General features: G+C 36.0%; 1 protein-coding gene across 1 annotated transcript in view; it reads right to left on the minus strand.

Annotated features, from left to right (window-relative positions):
- Positions 1 to 10383, minus strand: part of GMDS (GDP-mannose 4,6-dehydratase) — an 844904-nt gene that overhangs the window by 759491 nt on the left and 75030 nt on the right. The gene's annotated exons all lie outside the window — the stretch shown is intronic.

Genomic DNA, 10383 nt, shown 5'->3' on the forward strand with positions numbered 1-10383 from the left:
CTGCTTTCAGCTAAGATCCATCTAATATCTGCTACAATATCCCTAGTACCACGACCCTTTCTAAACCCAGCCTGAACTTCTGGCAGGATATAGTTATTGAAACGCAGATCTATGATATACTTTGAAAACAAATTTCTGCCTTAATTCTCTTCATTTCAATCACCTGCAGCTCATTCCCAAGCCTGACTTTTATTCAAGTATCTCTATCTTACTCCTTGGAGAGTACCAAGCTCGCAGCAAAATGCAAAATGGATAAGTCATTAAGAACACTGTTGAACAGGAGAAATCATATCACGAAAGATACTTATGTGCTAAGTGTTATGCACCATTTAATCCACCCAACAAACCTAGATGGGCTCTGACATTTTCCAGAAAAGAACACTAAGGTTTAAAATAAAGGTAAGCAATCTTTACCTAAAATGCTTATGTTGTTGCTGTTGTTGTATATCGTGGAGTCAAAACCAATCCACAGCTGACGCTTCGGTGGGTTTTCAGAGGCAGTTAATCGCACCAGAGGAGATTGCCCATCAACAAAATAGTGAAGATAGAAAGCCGATCCATGACTTTTATTCTGGCTTTCATACAATAGATAATAATAAATGACAGGTACATTTGAAGGAAAGGTGACCCAACAGAGTGTGGAAATTATCAAACAATATCATTGATATCACATGCAAGCAAGATTCTGCTGAAAATTATCCAAAAATGTTTGGAACAATATGTCAACAGAGAACTGCCAGATGTGCAGGCTAGATTTAGATGAGGTCGTGGTACTAGGGATATTATAGCTAATGTTAGATGGATCTTAGCAGAAAGTAAAGAATACCAGAAGAATGTCTATCTGTGCTTCATTGACTATGCAAAGGCTTTTGACTGTGTGGATCACAATAAGCTGTGGCTGACTCTGAGAAGAATGGGAATCCCAGAACATTTGATTGTGCTAATGCGAAACTTATACTCGGACCAAGAGGCATTTGTCAGAACAGAGCAAGGAGCCACTACATGGTTCAAAATCAAGAAAGGGGTTCGTCAGGGATGTATTCTGTCTCCATACCTTTTCAATCTGTATGCAGAACAGATTATCTGAGACGCTGGGCTGTATGAAGATAATGTGGCATCAGGATTGGTGGAAGAATTGTCAACAACCTGCGTTATGTAGATGACACAACCCTGCTCGCTGAAACTGAGGAGGATCTGAAGTGCTTGCTGCAGAAGGTCAAAGACTGCAGTCTTTAATATGGATTGAAGCTCAATATCAAGAAAACAAAGATTCTCACCACCGGGCCAATTGGCAGCATCAGTATGGATGGTGAAGAGATTGAGATAGTTAACAGTTTTAGTTTGCTTGGCTCCACAGTCAACACTTTTAGTAACAGCAGCCAGGAAATCAGGAGATGAACTGCATTGGGAAAGTCAGCTGTAAGGGACCTTTCAAGAGTACTGAAGTGCAACGACGTCAGGCTGGAGACTAAGGTGCACCTGATCCAGGCTATTGTCTTTGCAATTACATGCTACGTATCAGAGAGTTGGACAGTGAATAGGGATGATAGAAAGAGAATTGATGCCTTTGAGTTGTGGTGCTGGAGAAGAGTGTTGAATATACCATGGACTGCTAGGAGAACAAACAGGTTTGTCCTGGAGAGGGTGAAGCTAGAATGTTCCCTGGAGTCAAGGATTCTGAAGCTTCATCTGACATACTTTGGATCTATTTCAAGGAGGGACTGGTCCTTGGAGAGGGACATCATGTTTGGGAGAGTGGAGGGATGGTGCAGGAGAGGAAGACCCTCGATGAGATGGATCAATTCTGTGAGTGGAGTGGTGGGAATGGATGTGTTTGAGACAGCGAGGTTGGCACAGGATAGAATGGTGTTTAAGGCTCTTGTACACAGGGTTGCTATGAGTGGCAAATGACTCGGTGGCACATAACAACAACAACAAGAAGGACTCTTTTTCAAGTTTTAAAATGTTTTATTCAATGAAATCATTATCTAAAGAGATTTAAATATAGTCAATCAGGAAAGACAAGAAAATTGTGGAAAATAAACTAATACTCTCACTATAAAATCACTATTGAAATCCAGGCTATAAACTCCTGGCAATCAATACTCACAAGAAATTTTCCCAGAAATGTAAAGCCTCTAGGTTTCTTAAAGACTCTTAATCTCATGTTCAAAACAACTAACACTCTAATCCATGTCAATTAATTATTAAGAAATCAATTCAATAAAGAGTCTTCTTTCTTTGTTTTAAGAGTTAGCTACACTGTCAAAGCCCATCCTCCAGGCATAGGGAGTTGGAAGTAGGTGAAATACAGTGACAGGAACCACTCATAGCTACAACTACAATGTAGAGCTAATCATGTTACATAAATGTTTAGAATTCTCTCCTCAAGCAAAAAGTTCAATTTAGCTAAAAGCTATTAATAGTAAAATAAGTGAAATTTTGGTTCTTCTATTTAATATCTTATTCCCTAAATTACAGATAATGTAAAGCTGCCCTTAAAAGTAATTTGCCACTCATCTGTCAGTTTTTGTTACACTGTGGTGGTTTATAGCACCTATTAAAATGAAAACTATGATATTCCATCTTCCAGCAGGGTCACCCATGATAGACAAATTTCAAAGCAGTTTCCAGATTAAGGCAGATTAGGAAGATTGGTGATAAACTTCTTCAAAAAGGGCCAATGAAAACCTTATAAATAGTAGCAGAATAATGTCTGATATCATGCCAGAAGATGAAATCTCAGATTGAAAGGCACACAAAATAAAACTATGCAAGAGCTACCTCCTCAAAGTAGAGTCAGTCTTAATGACTTGGACTGCTATTCGCTCATGTGGCATGACTCAAAATAAGAAAAAAACAACAGGAATCATTCATAGGTAATTGAAACATGTACTATCAGAAAATCGGAAGTTCATAAAGATCAGTATTGTGTGCTAAATTAGTGAGCCAAATAAAGATTGAACAAATGCATACTCTGTATATTATTCTGGAGTAAAAAACTGAATAGGAAATGTGTCTCATTTGTCAACAAAAAGAGCACTTCAAAATCTATCTTGAATGCACATTTTAGGACAGGATGCTATGAATGAACATTTCAGTGATAGGATAATATTCATATGCAAGCAAGGAAAACCAGTTAATGCTAAGATTCAATTTATGCTGCTATCATTAAGAGCAAAGATAAATAAGTATAAAATTTTTAACAACTTTTCTACTCTGAAATTAAAAAACAAATGCAATAAAAATATATTGACAATTACTGATCATGCTAATGTAAAAGTTGGAAACAAAGGGAAAAGATAAGTACTTGAAAACTATGACCTCAGAGACACAAATTATGCTGAAGAAAATTATGCCAAATTATGCACAACATAATTTGGCAAAGCCAACAACATATTTATTGAAAATAATTTTTTCTACAATATAAACAATTACTATATATGTGGACCTCACCAGATAGAATATACAAGAACAAAATCAACTACATTTGTAGAAGGATAATATAGGTCAATATCATCAGTCAGACTAGTTAAAGTAGAAGAAAATCCACAAGAGCCAAAACATGCCATTGAGTGTGTTGCTCTTGTTGTTAGGTGCAGCTGACTATGCTCATAGTGACCCTATGGACAGCATATCTGAACCTTTTCCTATCCTGCATCATCTTGATCATCTCTGATCTGGTCCAGCTCATTGTTAAAGTCACTGTGTCAAAACATCTTCTTTCACTCTCGATCTTTCTTTATATCTCTGAGTAATGTCCCCTCCTAACAACGTGTTCAAAGTGTTCAAAATATGTGAGATGTTTCACCACTCTTGCCTTTAAGATACATCTTGATTGCACTTCTTCCAAGACAGACTTACTAATTCTGTTGACAGTTCATGGGAGAGTCAATACTCTTCATCAATTTCATATTTCAAAGGCATTGATTCTTCTTCAGTTCTTCTTATTCACTGTCCAACTTTCAGGCAGATAAGAAGAAACTGAAAATACCAAGGCTGCTGAATCAGACACACTGTAGTCTTTAACCTGACACCATACCCTTTAGAATTTTAGAGAAACCTTTGACAGCTGATTTTTGCAATGCAGCATGTCGTTTGATTTCTTGACTATTGCTACTATGGATGTGGATTATGGATCCAAATAAAATTAAATCAATTAAGATTTCCATCTTTTCTCAAACCATCATTTAAATATAACATTTTTATAATCACTTAATCCATTCCTGAGAAACAGTTAAAAGTTTTAATTCTTAGGTTTTGCAGCAATGGAATATATAAATTTTAAAGGATTAAAAGTGAATTCTTTCTTTAGAATCCAGTGAATTCTGAAGTATTCCACAAGGATTAATTGTTTCATCTTACAAGGTATAAGATTCTTTACTGCATGCTGCAGGGCCATGAAGATAAATGAGTCACAGTTCTCAAGGAGTCAATATCTAATAATGAGGATGAGACAATAGCCAGTTAAGCTGTGGCATGTGGCAGACGATTCAGAGGGGAGTGCGAGAGCTCATCTGGTAAAGGGAGTCCAGGAAGAATTCCAAGACATGGAGAATGGAGGGAGAACAGTAAGTGAGTCTGTAGGAAGCAAAATCCAAAAGCACTCATTCAAAACCATGTGGAATCAGTCAAGAACAACCACTTACTGGTATGGACAAAGTCGTGTGGCATAGAAGATATAAAACTGGAATGATATTGTGAGAAAGGCATAATACTAGACTAAAGGTTTTAACTTAATTCACTACATCAGCATACTGCTTTCAGAAATCAGTCTCAGTTATAAGAGTGGCAAAGACTGAAAATAGCAAGAGTTAGAGAGTGCTGTAGGAAAACTCCTCTGACAGACACAGCATGAAGGTCCTGAGGAAGAATGAGAATAGGTCAGAAATATAGTAGAGTTAAAACACATGGTAATAGATGGGTCTAGTGGGAAAAGGGCAGCAGAAACAGTCGAAAGGTAATTGATTTTTTGAGCTGAGTCACAGGGAGATAAATAAAGCTAAAAATAGAAATAGTAAGATCCTAAGGTTGGGACAAAGGAAGGGAAGATAGTCCAGATTATTGACGATTCATTTTACCTCTGCCAACCTTGCGGTCCTCCAGAAAAATCAAATGGACAAATGGAAATACAAGAAAATTTTCTTTTTGGAGAGTTAATTTTTCAAGCAAGCATCCTGTGATTGTTGTTAAGTACCATCAAGATATGACTCATAGAAACACTATGAACAATAGATTTGAATATTGTCTTATCCTGCACCTTTCTTACCATCATTAGTCCACTGTTGCAGTCTCTGTGTCAATCCATCTCATTGGAGGTCTTCCTTTCTTTCACTGACCTGCCACCTTTCCAAGTATTATTACCCTTTTCAAGAAAGAGTCTCTGCTAGAAACATATCCAAAGCATGAGATGAAGCTTCACCATCCCTGCTTCCAAGGAGAACTCTGGCTGCACTTTTTCCTTATTTGCTCTTTTAGCAGTCTATGAGATATTCTCCAACTCCAGAGTTCAAAGGTATCAATTCTTCTTCTATCATCCTTATTTATTGTCCAGCTCTCAAATGCATACATAGCAAATGGTTGAAAAGACCCTGGCTTTCATATCGCGGAGAGGATAACATCGATGAAAGGGCCCTTCTAAAGATTAAATACCCGTGTGCAACAAAAACTTTTCCCGATATAGTAAAAAGAAAAACTTGGACTGGGAAAAAGAATTTGGTAGTGTCATCTCAGCAAGGGGCTCATAACTAAAGTTTATATAACACTACAGGGTCTGCACAAGAAAAACCCAATTACAGAATAGGCAAAAGATATGGAAAGACTTTTCATGGAGAATGATATTCAGATGACCAACTGACACAAGAAGAAATGCTCAAAATCACTGTTAAAACAAAACCACAGTGAGATGCCATTTCACTCTAGTAGCAATGTCAAAGTTTAACAGTAATTAATAAATGGACACTATGCAAAAAATGTTGGAAAGGATATAGAAATTGGAGCTCTCAAGCACTGTCATGAGATTTTAAATATGGCACAACCACTCTGGAAGGCAGTTTGGCATTTCTTTAAAAAGCTGAACAAAGAAATTCCATATGACCCAGCTATTCCACTGCTAGCAAGGAAGACAGAACTGAGACACAGAGATTTGAATACCAATGTTCAGAGCAGCTTACCAGGTTGTGCCAAACTACCTGAGCAAATTATTGGGAGAGATCCATATTTGTTCCCACTCTCAAGGAAGATTATCCAACAGTACGTGGAAATTACCAAATAATGTCACTAATGTCACATAAAAGCAAAATCTTGCTGATGATTATCCAAAAACAACTAGAATAGTGCATCAACAAAAAACTCCCAGAAATACAAGCTGGGTATAAAAGAGGCTGTGGCACTAGGAAAAAATCTTAGATCTTAGCTGAAAGCACAGAGGACCAGAACAATAATGAATGAATGGAAAACCTAAGTCTCGGTAATTTTTCATTAAAATTAATAAAAAAGAACATCTGTTTGCATTTTATAGACTATGCAAAGGCATATTTGACTATGTGGATTACAATAAATTGTGGCTAAGATTGAGAAGAATGGTAATCCCAGGACAGCTGATTGTGCTCATGTGAAATTTACACCTAGACCAGAATGTTGCTGTATAAACAGAGGAAGTGAACAATGTACGATATAAAACAAAATGACTGCATCAAGGATGTATCCTTTTTTCACACCTTTTCAATGTATATGCTGAATAATTACAGGAGGTTGGACTTTATGATGAAGAGTGTTGTATCATGAGTGGAAGAAAATTCATTGACAAACTGTGTTATGCAAATTACACAACTTTACTCATCAAAACTGATGAGGAGTTGAAGCATTTGCTGAAGAAGGTCAAGAACTACAGCCTTCAATATGGTTTGTATCTGAATATCAAGAAAACAAAGGTCCTTACCACAAGACTTATCAACACCCAGCATCATGATAGATAGAGCAAAGATTGAGGTTGCTAAATATTCAATCTTGCTCAGAATGACAATCAACATCTTTGGCACCAATAATCAGAAAATTAAAAAATGAGTTACACTTAGAAAATCTGCTGCCAGAGACCTCTTTAGAGTGTTAAAGAGCAACAATGTCAGTCTAGTGACTAAGGTGTGCCTGGTCTAAGCCATGATCTTCTCAATGCTTGCTATGTGTCTGAGAGCTAGACAATGAATAAGAATGACAGAAGAATTGATGCCTTTGAGTTGTGGTGCTAGGGAAGAGTACTGAAAATACCACAGACTTCCAAGGGTGCCAGAGATCCCTATTATTTAGGTAACATCATCAACTTCACACTTACATTTGACAAAACTGAGGCTTAGACAAATTAAGCTCTGTTCCAAGCCCCACTCTAGTAAAGGCAGAATTAGATTTGACTCCAAACAGATAGCTGATGGCAGTATGTGATGAGTCATTACTCTAAGGGTGACCAGAATCCCAAGGTGGGAGATGAGTTTCTCTTTGAAATGATCCACAGATTGTATTCTGAATCTCCCCATAGACACTGCATACAAATAGCTCTCTCAGGGAAAAAGCAATGCTACTGTAGTCACCTTCCACCCTCCAGAACCTCATACTGCTCGCCACCATGGAGGTTCATGGTTGTGGTACTACATAAAAGGGATCTCTCAGCTTTTAAGAGAGTTTTGGGAATTTATAGAATTTATTTATGTCATGAATACAACCAGATGCTACTGGTACTTAGCACGTGGCAATCAGGAATGTCGGGTCCTGCAGTGCCCAGGACAGTCCAATAAACACTTCTTTCTACATCCTGTTTCCATTTGGGGAATGTCTGTTTATGATTACCTGAGTATAGTCACAAGCTCAGTTATACCTACCACAAAGTTTGTCAATCTAAGACTATATAACTTAATTCTAAATGTGAATGTCAAAATTGACCACACCAACATCAACACATGCTATACTGCCTGCTCACACACTCACCACCATCTCTGCATTGGTAAACACAGGCAAGACTCCACACTAGAGGCATCTTGAGAGCACCACTGAATGTCCCTGCGTCTAAACAATTACACATCAGAACACATCATTGTCTTAACAATGACTTTCATTTTATTTCCCGTTTTATTGCAGTAAAAGCATTGTGTGGATTTCTTAAAATAATGTGTGCGGTTAGGATATATCGAACATCCATGAAATTAATTTTAAGATTGTGAAAGTGGCAAATGACATGAAATGGCCACATGGATCTCTGAAAGAATGAGAGTTTAGTGAAAATAATACAGAAGAAGAAGATCTGAGAAACATTACTTGTGTTTCCAAGTATGATAAAACAAATTAGGTAGTTCCCATGACTCAAAGAACACTTTATTTCATTTCAGTTGTGTCAGTAGTTTGTACTGTGTGTAATAAGGAAGGGTATCTATTGATCAAGAGTCTTTTGTATTCCACACTTAAGGTCATTTCTATCAATGCTGAATTTTTAAATTCAAAGTAATCTTTGAAGCAATATATAAAAAAGCAATATGTAAAATTAAGACTTTTAAATACAAAATAGTAATAAGACAATGCAAAAATAAAATTTAATACCCCTATTAAAATACAAAGTAGCTCAAGTGGCCTAGTGAATAAAGAGTTGCACTGCCAAGCCAAAGGCACACGGTTGAAATTTATCGGCTACTCTGTAGGCCAAAGATGGACAATCTCCTCCTGTATGACTTAACTCTGAAAACCAACTAGAGGGTCAGCTACGAGTTAGTTCTGATTCAATGGCATATAACAACAGTAGCTACAGTATTGGGAAACCTTGAAAATACTACACTAAGTAAATAATTAAACCACAAACAGCCAAATAGTATGATCTCATTTGTATGCAACAGTAGAGAAGGCAAATGTACAAAGACCAAAGATTATTAGTGGTTAGCAGGAGTGGGAGAGAAGGGAAAAAAGTAATCATTGTTAGAGAGGCAATGTGTGTCTGTTTCTGTTTATGGTGAAAAAGAACTTGGCAATGATTATGGTAACAGTTTCACAACATGATTCATATAATTGATAGCACTAAATTATAAACATGAAAAATGATAGATGAGCATGTGCTATGCTACTTATCTATTTTGACAATAAAAAATAGAAAATTAAGCTTTGCAAAGAAATAGAAATAAAGAAAGTCAAGGAAAATATGTTATATAACTATTAAAAGTTCATTTCCTCATGGGACTTCTGAAACACATACATTATGAACATAAACAGCTGTTTAAAACTAATATGCATTACTACCAAAAGTACTTGCTTTGTTAGTTGCTCATCTTATTTCATCATCTTCCTTGATCAATTATCATGTTACACCTCTAATACATCTATTTATTTTTACAGATTCCATTTTTTTAATAGAAGCCGTAAATAGAAATAAAAGATAAACGGGACTTAAAAGCACAACACCTACACAATTAAGGCAATGTGAGTAAAAATCAGTTTAACATCAAACACAATGCATATGCACAGTCTTCTTTTGCTTTGTCTTCTATTTTATGAGAAGGGTCATGCATACATATATCTTTCTATACGATGCATATATACTAATGTTTTTCTTCATTACACCAGTTCCTTAGCCATGATTAGTACTTTAACAAAGAGCTATTGTTTAAGATACTTTGTAATTACATGGCTAACCATATATAGCAGGGAAAATTAGTATAATCATTTGAACATATATCAAGAGTTTCCAAGAGAGTAATACGACTTCTTGCCAAGCACAGTAGAGCAATGTTCACTAAATGCTATTATGTTAGTCACAAGTACTCCTTAAAAAGTCATTAGGATTATCACACTTTATTTCACTAAAAGTAAAAAGAAAACATTATGTTCAATAATATTAATATAGACATTTGTTTCCTATTTGAGGTAATTACACTTACATGGGGTTAACAAGCATAAATAAAAGCACTATAATTTTAAAACAACTTTTTTTATCTCTTTTCCAAAAAAATGTCTAACTAGAATTAATACAAATAAAAAGTATATTTTGAAAAGAAAAAGAAAATAGATAAGAAAGTAGATATGAAGTTTGTAAAAAATGTTTTCTTTTTCATTATGCCTTAAATACATCGGGGGGGATTTTTTTTTTCAGGAAATCTACTTTTAAAAAATAAAAAATTTGAGAAACAAAATACCACATACGGTATGCTTAAAAAGTGCATATCCCAAGGAAGGGTTTTTTTCTTTTTGTTTATTACACGTATATTCTAAAATAAAACAAGTATTTCTCATTGTAGTAATTTTTTTTTTCCTCTCCAAACAGATTCATCCTAGAGAGGGTTAAACCAGGCTACTCCTTGGAGGCAAAGATTCTGGGGCTTCGTCTGACATACTTTGGACATGTTGCAAGGAGAG

This window comes from Elephantulus edwardii, unplaced genomic scaffold (genome assembly GCF_000299155.1).
Source record: "Elephantulus edwardii isolate Elephantulus edwardi_28Jun2011 unplaced genomic scaffold, EleEdw1.0 scaffold00071, whole genome shotgun sequence".
Taxonomy (NCBI): domain Eukaryota; kingdom Metazoa; phylum Chordata; class Mammalia; order Macroscelidea; family Macroscelididae; genus Elephantulus; species Elephantulus edwardii.